Raw genomic sequence first — 15,644 nt, 5'->3', positions numbered from 1 at the left:
CAAAAAACCAGAGGGGCTGCAAGCCATGGGGCGCAGCCAGTCAAATATCTCATGGAAACTGGAGCCAGGCTGCCTTCCCCATATGGCAACCACAACCACAAGCAGCAGTAGCCTAGGACTAGTCGTTAACTGTCCAATCAAACAAGAACAGTCCAGTTCAAGAGCATGTTGTTTAGCCTGTATTTTGAAATTCTGTTAACTTTCAGTTAAAGTGCAGTTTTGAGCTTATTGCACTGCCAAGTTGCCCAGCAGGCTGTAGGGACAAGGACACCTGTCCCCTCAGCTGCTGAACATTTTCTGCGGAATGTAAGTAGTTATGTTTAGCCTTTGTGAATTTTCTCTGTAAATTCACACTTGTTTGCTGCTTTACCAGGAGTGTATAAGGTGACTAAAAATCAAGGCTTCATTCTCAAACCTCTGTGATGGCCACACAGAAGTTCTGAGAATGGACCTTGAACATAAGGAGATTTAGTTCAGCTGGACTGAACTTGCTTCTTTGCTAAGTTAAGTCACTCTGCACTCTTGGACACTTTGCACAAAATTTAATAAAATTCGTAGTTTGTTTACAGTGGTCTGTGCGGTGACGACTGCACAGAAAGGACCACTTTTTCACACGTGAAAGAAAAGTTTCTTGTTTTGCACTAGTTGTAAGTTTGCAAATTCCAAACATATATGTCTTAGTCATGTATTAGTTTGTGTTAGTTTACAAAGGTTACTGTACCTCCTTCCAAAAGTCTATTTTGAAAAGAGAGGGGGAGGTAGGGATGTGTAACCTGCAAATACCCTGTTAAGTCTTGAATTAGCAAAATTTAAGACTTTCAAAATGTTATTTCTCAATTTTCAAAATTTTCAGCCTTTCTGTTCAAGTTGCAATATGCATGATGTGTATTCTGTTGTTTGCATTTTTGCTTTGTTCTTTGAAACAAAAGGGGGAGATGTTGCAGCCCCTGATTCAGGTGGGTCTGGAGGACCACATTACAAGTTTCGTTTTCACCTTAAAAGGACATGTTTCCAGCCTCAACCAATTGGAGTCAGACCACTGCACCTGGGGCGGGGTCACTTGAGGTCATATATACCTGTGTTTTTGAATAAACTTGGGATTTGCTTGAACATCATATTGGTGTGTGCAGTCTCCCTAGCGCCTGGTCGGCAACATCTTTCCCTTGCTCATATTTGTTATCGCTGCCTGCAGTTTTCTGCTCTAACTGGAATCTGGGGACACTTTCTCAGTTGTGTCCCTCACTGGGACCCATTAGCACTACAAGAAACTTCAGCATTTCAATCCGACTTTGACTTCTGTAGAAGTTGTTTGAACTTACTCTGATGGACTGAGTCTGATGTAAACAACATTAAACCCCCCAGAGGGTCATTAAATGCCCTGGGCTGTTGCTGTGCTGCTGAGCTGGGCCGGGCTCCTGGCACACAGGGAGCTCCTGGCAAACAGACAGCGCTGCAAAGAGACAGCTCTGCCCAGGAGCAGCTCCTGTGCACAGCCCAGCAGGGCTCAGGGCACTGCCAGGGCATCTCAGGGACACGAGCAGGGCACAGACAGAGCTTAAAGGGGCTCAGCATTGGAAGGATGTCTGAGAGCTCATAGAGGAGAAATCTTGGCAGTGCTGGACACGGTGAGTCTGTGGGTGCAGGGCAATGCAGGGGCAGCTCCTGGAGGCATCTACTAAAGCTGGCCCAGCCCCAGCTGATGGGATGTGTGAGGAGGGGGCTGTTGGGGGCACTTTGGAATAGCTGTGGAGCCAGGGGGTGCAGCCAGGGGTGCCCAGGGCTGTCGTGCTGAGCAGGGTCCTGCAGCCCAGGGCGCTGTGCTGGGGCAGGGACTCTGCTGCCTGCCAGGGTCAGCTCTCAGCCGGCCTGGGGACCTGCTCACAGGGATGCAGGGAAGGGCTGTGGGGAAGGAGCAGCCCCTGGCAGAGATGGGGAAGGTCCTTCTCCTGTCAAAAGTGAGCTACAGAGATGAGAGCTCCTTACAGCTCCAGATCAATACAGAAAAATTCTCCGGGACATTTTCATGAAATATAGCATGAGGGGGGATGCCTTAAGGATAGTGAATACTCCTTTTCTTTCAGTACCACCTTCTCGATTGCCATGGTATTAACTGAGACAGAAATTCATCTTTCAGCCCACCAGGAGACTCTGAAACCTGTAAGCTATTGCTTTTAGAGGTGAAGAAACCAGGGTCTATCAAACAGGACCACAGAGTGGCTCACAGGCAGCATCAGTGTTGCTTTTCCAGCCTCGTCAGAGTGGGTCTGACACTGGCATCAGAGTCTGCACAGGCAGAGCTGCCACTGGGAAGTGCCCTGTGCTGGGAGGGCTCTGCAGGGCAGAGCTGAGCACCCAGGGCTTGGATGGGCTCTGGGAGCACTGCCAGGATCCAGCTCTGGGCACAGGGAAGCAGCTGCTGGCAGGGACAGCTCCAGGCAGCAGAGCCCTGGACAGGGAGTGGGGGGAAAGTGCCCCCAAGGCACCCCTGGGAGAGGGAGCATTGTGGCAGCTCTGGGGGCACTTCTCTGCAGCTCTGCTGGGCACTGTGTGCTGGGCCATGAAAATGAGGATTCCTCCAGGGGGACAGAACCTTCACCAGATGTGTCTTCTGAGTCATGAGTGCAGAGGTGAATCTTTTGCTTTCAAGGTCGGTTATATCTGATGTCCCTTTTGTAATAAAAAATTTCCATGTTCCACTGCAGCAGAGGAACACTGACTCCTTGGCAGCACATTTGGTAACATGTGACACATGATTTAGTTAAAAACATGCTGGCTTTGTCAGAGAGTTCTGTCCTTAATTAATACCTGTGTTTCCCTTTTCTGAGCAGAACCTCTGCTAAGTAACAACAGATGCCCAACAGCAGTTCCATCAGCCAGTTCCTCCTCCTGGCATTGGCAGAAACGCGGCAGCTGCAGCTCCTGCACTTGTGGCTCTTCCTGGGCATCTCCCTGGCTGCCCTCCTGGGCAACGGCCTCATCATCAGCACCGTAGCCTGCAACCCCCACCTGCACACCCCCATGCACTTCTTCCTGCTCAACCTGTCCCTCACAGACCTGGGCTCCGTCTGCACCAGTGTCCCCAAAGCCATGCACAACTCACTCTGGGATACCAGGACTATCTCCTTCATTGGATGTGCTGCACAGGTCTTCTTGTTTATCTTCTTCCTTGGAACAGAGCTTTCCCTCCTCACCATCATGTGCTATGACTGCTGCGTTGCCATCTGCAAACCCCTGCATTACAGGACCCTCCTGGGCAGCAGCTGCCTGGACCAGTGGCTTTCTCAATGCTCTGCTTCAGACAGCCAGTACATTTTCCCTGCCCCTGTGCCAGGGCAATGCCCTGGGCCAGTTCTTCTGTGTAATCCCACACATCCTCAAGCTCTCCTGCTCACACTCCTACCTCAGGGAACCTGGGCTTCTTGTGGTTGGCGCTTTTTTAGCATTTGGTTGTTTCGTTTTCATTGTTTTTTCCTATGTGCAGATCTTCAGGGCTGTGCTGAGGATCCCCTCTGAGCAGGCACGGCACAAAGCCTTTTCCATGTGCCTCCCTCACCCAGCCGTGGTCTACCTCTTTATCAGCACTGCATTGTTTACCTATCTGAAGCCTCCCTCCATCTCCTCCCAATCCTCGGACCTGGCCCTGTCAGTTCTGTAATCGGTGGTGCCTCCAGCACTGAACCCCCTCATCTACAGCCTGAGGAAAATGTTCACTGGATGATTTCAACAGCAATAATGTGTCTGCTTTCTTCTCCTTAGCATTCATAGTGGAACTCATTAGAAACCCAGCCTGCCTTCTAAGGTGTTTGGTGGTGGTCAATGGGCTCTTCTTGTTAGGATTTTGTGTACAATCCAACTTTATTATTCCTCCCTCATGTAATTCTTTGTCTGCCTATTGGACCCAGAAACTCTGTAAAGGAGGAATTGTGCTTTCTTTATATTGAAACAAAATAAATTCTCCTGCGCTGCCTTGTTCATTTCTGATCCTAACTGTGGGACCTTCATAAAGCTGCAGGGCAGTTTCATTTGTGCAGAGGAGAAGTGGAAAAGAATCCAGTACAGCAGCACTGCTGGGGACCAGCAGGACTTTTCAGAGCGGCTCCCTTTCCACTTCCACAGTCCCCTTCTAAGCCCCCATGACAGTGTAAGACCTGAGTGCTCTGCCAGTTTGGTCAGTGTTTCTGTGCTTTAGTGCTGTGACTGCCAGCAGACATTGGGCATTTCTGTGGCAGAGTTGGCCTCAAATCAGCAGTTCCATCATGAAAAGGGATCTCCTTAGCACAGTGCCTGCAGGCTTAGGTCTTCTTCTAAAGTCACCCTGAAGAACATGCACAGAGAATGGACTCTTAAAGAGGCTCGTTGTTTGGCTTATTCTCCAGGGGCTCAATGTGATGAGATCAGAGTACCAGTGTGGCCTTCAAGACACTTAGACCTGTTTTTTCTTGTTGATGGCCAGAGCCCAAGCAGATGGAGAATGGTCTGGGATTAACATTCCTGGGGCTCTACAGCTTTTGACAGGGCTGATGGCAGGAGAATGTTTTATTGAAAAGACCTGGGAACTACCAGGAGAACTCAGGGGACCTGCAGGGACAGTTTGTGCCAAGGAGTCAGCAGGAAATGCAGCTCAGTGAGCACAGACCTGTCAGGTGTGGGGTCACCCAAAGACGTTATTCTACATCTGGGTGTGAACTCAGAAATGAGAGCTCTGAAACTCCAGGAACCACAGAAGGCACTGGAAAAGGACTGGTCATGTTCTGGTCAGTGACTATTCATAGGTTAGATCCAGTGCAGCCCCCAAAGCCATCTCCCAGCACTGGAACAAGGCAGGGCTCCTCTGAGCATCCTCCATGGCCACACAACAGCTTGTGTGGCAGGGGGTCAGTGTCAGGGACTACCATTAGCTGGCTCTGCCTCCCAGCCTGACCAGCACAGCCCAGCAGAGTCCCCACATGGCCCTGGGCACCACAGCCCCTGTGCCCTGCTGAGCAGCACCCTCAGCTCGGGGGGTCTGGGGAGCACGGGGAAGGGCTTCAGGAATGGCTGGTCAGGCCAGCACAGACGTGTTCCTCTGGGGAAAGGCTCTGTGGGGAGATGGAATGTGCCAGGAGAAGAGCAGGACACCCTGTGGGTGCCTGTGAGGGTGGAAAGAGAAACACTTTGCTGTGGGTCCCAGCTTTGGGAAGGCTGCTCTATCCCTGAAGCTGCCTGAGGAGCTCCTGGGTCAATTCTCTCACTCTCTCCTGGGGAGCAAGTTTGGCTCTGGGGGCTGTGAAAGGCCTGGGGTGGGGAATTAAAGTAAACAATAAATAAACCACGGAGGAACTGGACACCACACACAAATCATTGTGATCGAGTCAATGCCCACTTATTACACACTACACATGGTTTATATAGCGCTAAAGCTACGTACCATTGGCTAAATTGAACCCCACACCATCTAACAGCAAATCCCAATTGGTTATAACCCATATCTCACAAGTCCAATGTTTATATTATCTTATTCTCGATGGTTTCAGGTGCACCTCCAGAATCCTCTGTGAAAGTCGAGGTGGTCCCATGAGAAACCTCTAGGGAGTTGCTAACTCCTCCAAGCAGCTGTGACTTTGTTTATTCTCAGCTGCCTTCAGTCTCACAGGGTTGATGCAGGCTGGATCGTTCATGAGCCCATTTTCTGAAAGAAACCCCTCAGCATATCCCCTCTCTTTATTTTGAGTGATCCAGGCCTGCTTCACAGACTTGTGAACTGTATTAACAACACATTGCAATATACAAGGCAAGAAAACCAAAGCAGCTACAAAAACTACAACAATTGTTAGGCCTTCTTTCAAAAAATCAAATGACCAACCATTAAATCCCAGCTTTTTCAACCAATCATCAAAAGCAGATGTTACGGTCAGATTTTTCATTTTGTCCTTCAACTGTCTCAAATGTGCATAAATGGACACAGAATGGTCTGATAAATTCATGCAGTACATCTATGAAATTCCTCAAAACAATGGCCTTGAGCTAAAAGCTGTGCTGAAAGCAAAGAAAATCAAAAGCAACTATTTTGCAATAATGCATGCCTAATGCTATCTAAATCAGTGGCAAGACAAAGCATCTACATTCTACAGGTAGTTCTTTGGTCTTTAAGGATGTATTCATCAGTCATTTCAGACATCAGAGGATACACACACACACGCACTGTCAACCTGACAATTCTCTGTAATTATGCCACAAAATTAGGAGCAGCACTTTAGCATGGGCCCTTAGTAGAAGGCTACTTGCACCTGATGTTAACAGCAGCACAATTGTCACAATCACAAAATACGCAAAAAAATATATCTATAGTTCATCCTTAAAGCAATTTGTTTAGCTAACTTCATCTATCATTCATTCATCACTTACTTTTTCACTTCTAGTTTCTTTTTCTCTTTTTAATTTAACTATTGTTCTGCCCCGGGGTTTTTTTGTGAACCATTTTTTCATTTTTTCTTTTTCTTTTTTTTTCTTATTCTCTTTTTTCTTTTTCTACTGTTCATGCCCCCTTTTTGTTTTTGAACCAGTAACAGAAACTTAATTGCTGCTCTATTCTGTAATGTAGCAGGCTTAACCCTATTTAATAACAGTACTAGTTAACAATACACTCAAAGCTATAAATGTAGCCTTGCTCTAATGATTTAAACCTTTTCCAAATTAACATTACTCTGCAAACTCAATTAACACTTTAACTCTTAACATTATTCTGCTTAACTTCTTAACCTTTTAACAAATTAAAAACATTCGTGCAATAACCTAACATCCTTATTTGCTTAAGAAATGAAAAACATTATTCTGTGAGCTTAACAACTTAATTTTCTTAACAAAATAAAAAACATTCCTGCAGGCAATGTCATTGGTGCATCAAAAAGCTTAAAAACCTTAACAGAAATACAACAACAACAAACAACATTTTTTCTATAAACTGATTATGTTGCATTAAGTTCTACATTCATAAGAACAGATCTTAACACTTCTAATTCTTGAAATTCTAGTGTTACTTGCAGTAAATATGCATTTCTGTATCTAAAAGAACAGATCTTAACCATTCTAATGCTATATAACTAAAACCATTATCTGTTATAATTCACTTCGGTACTCTTTCTAAAAAGAGCTTTTTGAAAATTCCTAATACCATCAGATGGAATTACATCATTTACTATCTGGTGTTATGGACATGAATCTGAAGGATCAAATCAAAAACTTAATTTTAGAAAAACTTGTTGCATTTCCTAATGTCACTCAAATGTTCTGCTAACTAATCTGATGCAGTCAGAGGAAACTGCTGTTCATGTCCATCATTGATTTTGACCTGTGGAGACAAAAATAGAAACTTTTTTCCAAATTATTAAATGGTTACAATACTCTATAACCTTTTAACATAAACCAAATTAACAGAGGAATCAATTCAGAAAGGGGATTTCTTCTAGACTTCTTTGTTGCTCTCTGCATTGCTCAAGGAAGGTGCTGCATTCTGTCTTTGCATGATTTATTGTAGAGCTGTCATTGTAGGGCACCAGGTGTCTGTGTTTCACTGTGCCGAAGACAGGCTTGGCTGTTGCTTGTTAAAGTGAGTCCGACTGGGTTTGTTTTGACTACAAAATCCAGAAGTCCTTTATGAATGGACTACATTACCCAGGAGTCTTTGCAAGAACCTGATGATGCAGTGCAAAGCTCCGCCTGTCCTAACTACAATAACCATGGGCCTTTGCAAGACTCGTGCATGGCAGAAAGCTCGGTGACATAATGCGAAGAAGCCTGCCTCTCCCCATCGGAGGGGAGGCTGGCCCCTGTAGGAGGAAATTTGAACAGCACAGGCCATGGCATGCTGCTAGAGGCCTGTATGCACAACCCAGCCTATGCAGAAAACAGCAGGGCCCTGCATCCTTGAGCTAGTTTCAAAAGGAAACAAACTTGTGGTAAACAGAAAAGGCGGATGGGTAGCAAAATGTGGGAGACCGCAGAAACAGGCAAGGGCCAATCGGGTTGTGTTGTGAGACGCGTGGACATGAGGGATTAGCCAATAGTGTGCTTGTAGTATTCTCGTGTTCTGAAGAAGTATGAGATATAAGTTAGTGTGTAATAAACAATAAAGGGAGCATTGTTAAGAGTTAAAGTGTTTATTAAGTTAGCAGAGACATTACAAACAGAGCAGCATTTAAGTTTGAGTTATTAGTTAAAACTAATAAGAGAGATAGAACATTGGGAAAAAAAGGGAAAAAAAGAAAAATGGTTCAAAAAATCAGAGGAGAACATTACTGAAATTAACAAAAGAAAAAGAATAAAGTAGTAAAAAAACTGCAAGTAAAAAAGCAAGTAATAAATGAAAGCAAGTGATGAATGAATGATAGATGAAGTTAGCTAAACAAATTGCTCTAAAGATGATTTATAAATATATTTTTTGTGTAAATTTTGTGATTGTGACAATTGTGCTGCAGTTAACATCAGGTGCAGTAGCCTTCTTCTAAGGGCCCATGCTGAAGTGCTATTGCCATTTTTTGTGACACAATTACAGAGAGAGTCAAGATGACAATGTGTGTGTGTCTGTCCTCTGATGTCTGAAATGACTGATGAATGCATCTTTAAAGACCAAAGAAATACCTGTAGAATGTAGATGCCTTGTCTTGCCACTGATATAGATAAGTATTAGGCATGCATTATTGCAAAATAAAATTGCTTTTGATTTTCTTTGCATTCAGCACAGCTTTTAGCTCAAAGCCTTAGTTTTGAAGAATTTAATGGATGTGCTGCATGAATTTATCAGATCATTCAGTGTCTTTTCATGCAGATTTAAGATAGCTAAAAGACTATATGAAAAAGCTAATAGTAACATCATCTGCTTTTGATTTTTGGTTGAAAAAGCTAAGATTTAATGGTTGGTTATCCAATTTACTGAAAAAAAGGCCTAAAAACTGTTGTGGTCACTGTAGTTGTTTTAGTTCTATTGCTTTGCCTATTGAAGCGTGTTATAAGCATAGTTCGCAAGTCAATGCTATAAATCTGAATGGCTCAAAATAAAGAAAGGGGATTTGTTGGTACAGTAAAATCAAAAGTGAGCAATTCAGATCTATAGAAGACCCTGTGAGACTGAAGGCAGCTAAGAATAAACAAGTCACATAAGTCACAGCTGCTAGGAGGAGTTAGTTTCTCATGAGAGCTCCTCAGGTTTCTCACAGCACACTGGAGAGGTTCTTGAAAACATCTAGGATAAGTTCCCCAAAACATTGGACTTGGGAGATAGGGATTTCTAACCAAATGAAGTTTCCAGTGTGGTAAATGTAAAGTAATAATATTGTGCCACACATTAGCAATTGCCACTCAAGGCAGCCTTTGTAAAAAGTACTACAGAGATAGCCTGTCTGAATTTTATGGTGTAGCTGGAACTCTTTATAATATCCCAGTTAAAGAGGTTAATCTCGTGACTTTTAGGGATTCCCAAGACTTTGAGCAAGCTCAGCAAATATTTGCATTGAAGCAAGCTCTGTTGCAAGTACAAAGGGCAAAAAATCATCAATTGTTTCTGTCATATATGTTTGTTATGGATCTTAGTTAGCCCCGGTACAGCCACAACCCTCCAAAAAATAGAGCCTAATAGCAACATTTGAGTCACTATTGCTAACAAAACTGGAGAAGATTCTTTCTGTCTCTCTATGGCAACACCCGGAAACCCGTTTAGGACATGTTTAATAGGAGTCCCAACATTTGTCCCTGAATGGTTTAAGGGATATGTAAAGAATGAAACATTGTGTACAATGAACGATACCACGGCTAATGCCACCAAACCAATATTTGCACATAATTACACTGCTTGGTGGCAAGGCGCATTAATTATGGCATTAAACAAAACTATGGTGGAACCGCAAAAGTTAGATCTCATTGCATCAGCACCCGTGAGTTTTAAAGCTGTACTGTTTAAAGAAAATGAAAAAATTGCCGCCCAATTAATTTATCTAGAATATGCACTGCAAAATCTTTAAAGTTAATTCAACAATTGTCTTGTTAGACGGCAAAAGAACTAAATTTAACATAAAAAAATCCTTTCAGAATTGACCACTGATGTAGATAACATCAAGCATGCAGTTTTGCAGAATAGGGCAGCCATAGACTTCCTGCTGTTAGCTCAAGGCATGAATGCAAAGACTTTGAAGCAATGTGTTGTATGAATCTATCTGATCATTCCCAATCTATACATAAGAACCTTGAGCAACTGCAAGGAAGTTTTTGACAATTGACAGTTTCAACTTCTCCCTTCAGTAATTAGCTTGAATTGTTGGGCATTACCAGGTGGCTACAAAATTTTCTTAGGCAAAGTGTTATGTGTTTAGTTACCATTTTAATCTGCTTGCTTGTGCTTAGCTGTGCTTTAAGTTATGTAAAACGATTATTTTAAAAGGCAATCAACCAGGCCTGGATTGTGCAAAAAGAAAAAGGAGGATTCGTAGGAGGAAATTTGAACAGCACAGGACACGGCATGCTGCTAGAGGCCTGTATGCACAACCCAGCCTATGCAGAAATCAGAAGGGCCCTGCGTCCTTGAGCTAGTTTCAAAAGGAAACAAACTTGCGGTAAACAGAAAAGGCGGACGGGTAGCAAAATGTGGGAGACCGCGGAAACAGGCAAGGGCCAATTGGGTCGTGTTGTGAGGCGCATGGACATGAGGGATTAGCCAATAGTGTCCTTGTAGTATTCTTGTGTTCTTAAGAAGTATAAGTTAGTATGTAATAAACAATAAAGGGAGCATTGATCATACCTCCATGAGGATTCATCTTTGACTCCATCGCTGAACTCCAGGGCTCATTCGATTTTTACTTTTGCCCCTCCCTTCTCGAAGTGAGAATTTGCCATTTTAAACTGCATAGCACAAATTATCTCGCATTGGCAAACTGGAAAACGGCTGAAAACAAACTTTTGCTGCCTCCAACGATGAGAATGAAGCAAAACAGAGTCAAGAGAGCAATTTTCGGCAACTTATTGCTTTTTAGCAGGCTAGGGAGAAATCGTGGAGCTTGGAAACAGAACAGGACAAAGCCCACGTGCTGCGAGATGGCCAACAGCTGCGTTCAGGGTTATATTGTCCCTTGCAAGTACAGATTTGTGTCCCATTTCCCATTTCCTGATGTCTTTCTTTCTATCACCAACTCTGGAAGCCCCTGCACGGCGGCAGGGGTTGCGGGAGGGGGAAAATCGGCATTCCCAAGGTGGCGTGAAACAGCAACAGTGGACAGGACGCAGGGGGGAAGCAGCATTCCCAAGGCAGCAGGAGCCAAAGCCACGGCACAGGCGGAGCAGGCAGCAAGCCGGCAGAGAGCGGGACTGGGGAAGCGGCGACGGTGGCCAGGGCTGGGAGGAGGAGGCGGCAGCTCTGACAGAGAATGGAGTCGGACCTGCGGCGTGCACGGAATGAGCAGCGAACCGTGCTGGGGGAGACGAGACCAGTGCTGTATCGTGCTGGCAGCACCCGGCGGGAGGTGGGGCGGGATGGCAGCCCACGCAGAGACCAGGGCCGGAGCCACAGCGGCGGTGACCATGGAGCGGCAACCAGCAGGGAAAGTGGCAGTGGGAGCGGGAGCCTTTCTCAGCCAGCACAGAAAACACGGCAGTCCCTTCCGTTTTATTTCCCGCAACGTGTCCCTTTTCATTTTCTTCCTATTACTGAGTTCATACCAGAGGCTTCTTCTCATGGCTTCCCACATAAACAACGTAAACACTGTATTAACATCAGGAAAAAAGTCTCTATTTTGTGCCCACTTACAAAATACTTCAAAGTTTAAAAATTATGGCAAATCCCTTTCTTAGAAAGGATTGAAGAGTTTACCCCCATCACTTCTCCAACCGCTCAATCACCTGAATTTTTGAGTGAGATTTCCAGATGATTTGTCGTCACTCTGAGGTGCACCTCTTAGCTCCAGGCTCCACAGGGCACTGCAGGCCTGCTGACAGCCAGGGCAGCGGTCTCTTCGGTTGGAAAACTTCTCTGCTTTTCTTCCTCTTATTCTACTGCTTCTTTTTCAGGGTGCATGGGTCAGGGATGCAGCAATCTGAGGGGAAATCTTCCTCTGTTGCAAGGATCCAGTGCCATTTGGGTGTCAGTTAAAGTAAACAAAAAATACACGGTGGAGGAACTGGACACCACACACAGATCGTTATGATGAAGTGAATGCCAATTTATTAAACACCACAGAGTTTATATGGAGCTAAAGCTACGTACCACTGGCCAAATTGAACCTCACACCATATAACTGCAAATCCCAATTGGTTATAACCCATCTCACAAGTCCAATGTTTATTTTCTGTCATCCTCAATGTTTTCAAGCACCTGCAGAGTCCTGTGAGAAACTACTATGTGAATCCCTGGGGACTAACCTCCTCCCTACCAACTAGTAGCAGATGTGCTCCTTGCTGCTTCTCAGCTGATAGCTACCCCAGTCTCACAGGATCTGTATAGGTCTGAGTTGCTCACCCCTGAATTTTCTGTACCTACAGGTCACCAGGTCTGTGCCCAGCATGGATAACTGGAACATGGGTCACCATGTGTGTGCTAAACTAGACTCATCAGGAATGTTGGTCATCAAATCTTTACCCAACATGAGTCACAAGGTCTGTGCCCAAAATGAGTCCCTGTGGATCTGTTGTTACAGTAAGATCAAAAGTGAGCAATTCAGATCTATAGAAAACCCTGTGAGACTGAGCTATCAGCCAGAGGCAGCAAGGAGCTCAGCTGCTGCTAGCTGGTAGGGAGGTGGTTTACTCACCAAGAATTCACATAGTAGGAATTCACAAGACTCTGCAGGTGCACAAAAATAGCCAGGATGAAATAATATAAACATGGGACTTGTGAGATATAGGTCCTAAAAAATTGAAGTATCTAGCGTGATGGTGTGTAACTCTTTTAGCCAATAAGCTGTAGTCCTAACCCTATATAAACTGTGTGCTATGTCTAATAAAATGTCTTCACTATGAATCTCATAGATTGGGTGGAGTCCAGTTCCTCCATCATTTATTTTTAGTTTACTTTAACTGGTGCCCGAATATGGCTGATACCCTTGGACCATGAGGAAGGTATTCCCTCGGATGACTGCATTTCCCTACCCCTGCACCCTGAAGAAGAAGCAGTAGAACACTAGGATGAAAGGCGGGGAAGTTTCCAATCGAGAAGGACCACTGCCCTGGTGGTCAGGCAGGACCACTGTGCCCCGCGGAGCCTGGAAAAATGGAGATGCGTTATGGAGTGACAGAAAAGATCGTCTGGAAAATCTTGCTCAAAAATTCAGGTGGGCAAGCAGTTGGGGAAGAGATGGGGATAAACTCTTCCGTTTATGTCCTTTCTAAGAAAGGGATTTGCCATAATTTTTGGACTTTAAAGTAGTTTGGAAAGTGGGCACAACATAGGGACTTTTTTTTCCCGGTGTTACGGCATTTCAGCTGTTTATGTGGGTCGTGTTGCATGACATAAAAACCGAAGGGACTGCCATGGTTTTCTGTGCTGGCTGCGAATGGCTGTTGCTGCCGCCGCCCTCCGCCCCTACCCGCTGCAGGCCACCCTGGGGGACACCTCTGGAGGTCACACACAGGCTCTGGCGGACGACTTGCCTTCCCCCCCGCTCCCGCCGGCTCTCGCTGTGGCTCCATTGTGGCTCCGGCTGCGAGGGCACTGTCCCCCCCCCCCGCTCCGCTGGCCACCGGTGCTTCTCGCTCCCGCCCCCTCCACCCCCCCAGCCCTGGCCGCCGCCGTGCGGGTCCAGCTCCCGCTGCTTTCGAGGATCGCTGCACCCCCCGCCGCTCCCGCCCGCTGTCCCCGCCGCCCTGCAAAGGGCCCCGGAAGCGGCGCAAGAAAGACAGACAGCACAAAACGAGAGATGGGATACGAATCTGTACTTGCAAAGCCAAAAAGCCCCATACTCCAGCTTTTCCATGCGAGAGAATTTTTTCTGTGCATTTTGAAAATGGCGCTTCCACACCGACCTTTCTGTCATGCGGAAGTCCTGCAAGGCATTGTGGTTGTTGTAGTTTGGACAGGCGGAGCTTTGCACTACGTCATCAGCCCAGCTTGCCTTTGAGACAACGGAACACAGGCACCTGATGCCTTGCGGTCACAGCTCGACAATAGATCATGCAAAGACAGAATGCAGCATCTTTCTCCAGCAATTCAGAGGGCAACAGAGAAGCCTAGAAGAGATCTATTGAACTGATTTCTCTGTTAATTTGGCTTTTGTTAAATGGTTATAGAGTGTTCTAAGCTTTTAATAATTTGGAGAAAAGTTTCTATTTTTGTCTCCACAGGTTGAAGTCAGCAATGGACAAGAACAACCAGTTTCCTCCGACTGAATCAAGATCAGTTACCAGAATATTTGAGTGACTGATTAAGCTTTTACTTTGATCCTTCAGATTCCTATCTGTGACACCAGATAATAATTGATGTGTTTCCATTTGTTGGTATTAAGCATTTTCGAAAAGCTCTTTTTATCAGTGCTGAAGTGAATTAAAACACATAATGGTTTTAGTTATATAGCATTAGATTGGTTAAGATATGATCTTTTAAATACAAAAATACATATTTACCACAAGTAACATTAGAATTACAAGAATTAGAAATGTTACAATCTGTTTTATGAATATAAGACTCAATTTAACATAACCAGTTTTTAGAAACAATGTTGTGTAGCGTTGTTATATTTCTGTTAAGGTTTCTTAAGTTTTTTGGTGCACCAATGACAATAGAGAGTAATGATGTTAGGCAGATAGAATAATGCTTTTTCTTTTGTTAAGATAGTTAGGTTGTTAAGCTAATGGAATAATATTTTTAATTTGTTAAGAAAATAAGGATTTTAGGTAAAATGGAATAGTCTTTTTAATTTGTTAGGAAGTTAAGATGTTAAGCAGAATAAGTTGAGTTAAAGTGATGATTGAGTTAGCAGAGTAAAGTTAATTTGGTCAAGGTTTAAGTCATTAGGGTAAGGTTACATTCATAGCTTTAAGTGTATTGTTATTAGTACTTTCACTAAAAGTTCTAGAAATAAAAAGGGGGAGAAGACAGTAGGAGAAGCAAAAAGAGAAAAAAAAATGGCGAAAAATAAATAAATAATTAAATGAAAAAAATCGGGGGAGGACATTAGTGCATTTAACAACAGAAAAATAATAAAGTCGTAAAAGTGAAAGAACTGCAAGTAAAAAAACAAGTCAAGATCAACAAATTATAAATGAAGTTAGCTTACAAATTGCTTTAAAAATGACTTATAGATATTTTTTGGTGAATTTTTTGATGGTGACAGTTGTGCTGCAGTTAACATCAGGTACAGTAGCTTTCAGCTAAGGGCCCATGATGAAGTGCTGCTGCTACAGGTGCAGTAGCCTTCTCCTTAAGGCCCATGCTGAAGTGCTATTGCCATTTTTGTGGCACAATTACAGAGAAAGAGAATTGTCACGATGACAGTGTCTGTGTGTGTATCTATTCTCTGAAGTCTGAATTGACTGATGAATGTATCTTTAAGGACCAAAGAACTACCTGTACAATTTAGATGCCTTGTCTTACCACTGATGTAAAAAAGTATTAGACATGCATTATTGTAAATTAGAATTGCTTTTGATTTTCTTTGTTTTCAGCACAGCTTTTAGCTCAAGGCCTTAGTTCT

The sequence above is a fragment of the Pithys albifrons genome, chromosome 26, assembly GCF_047495875.1.
Source record: "Pithys albifrons albifrons isolate INPA30051 chromosome 26, PitAlb_v1, whole genome shotgun sequence".
Classification (NCBI taxonomy): domain Eukaryota; kingdom Metazoa; phylum Chordata; class Aves; order Passeriformes; family Thamnophilidae; genus Pithys; species Pithys albifrons.
This window is presented reverse-complemented; position numbering follows the sequence as displayed.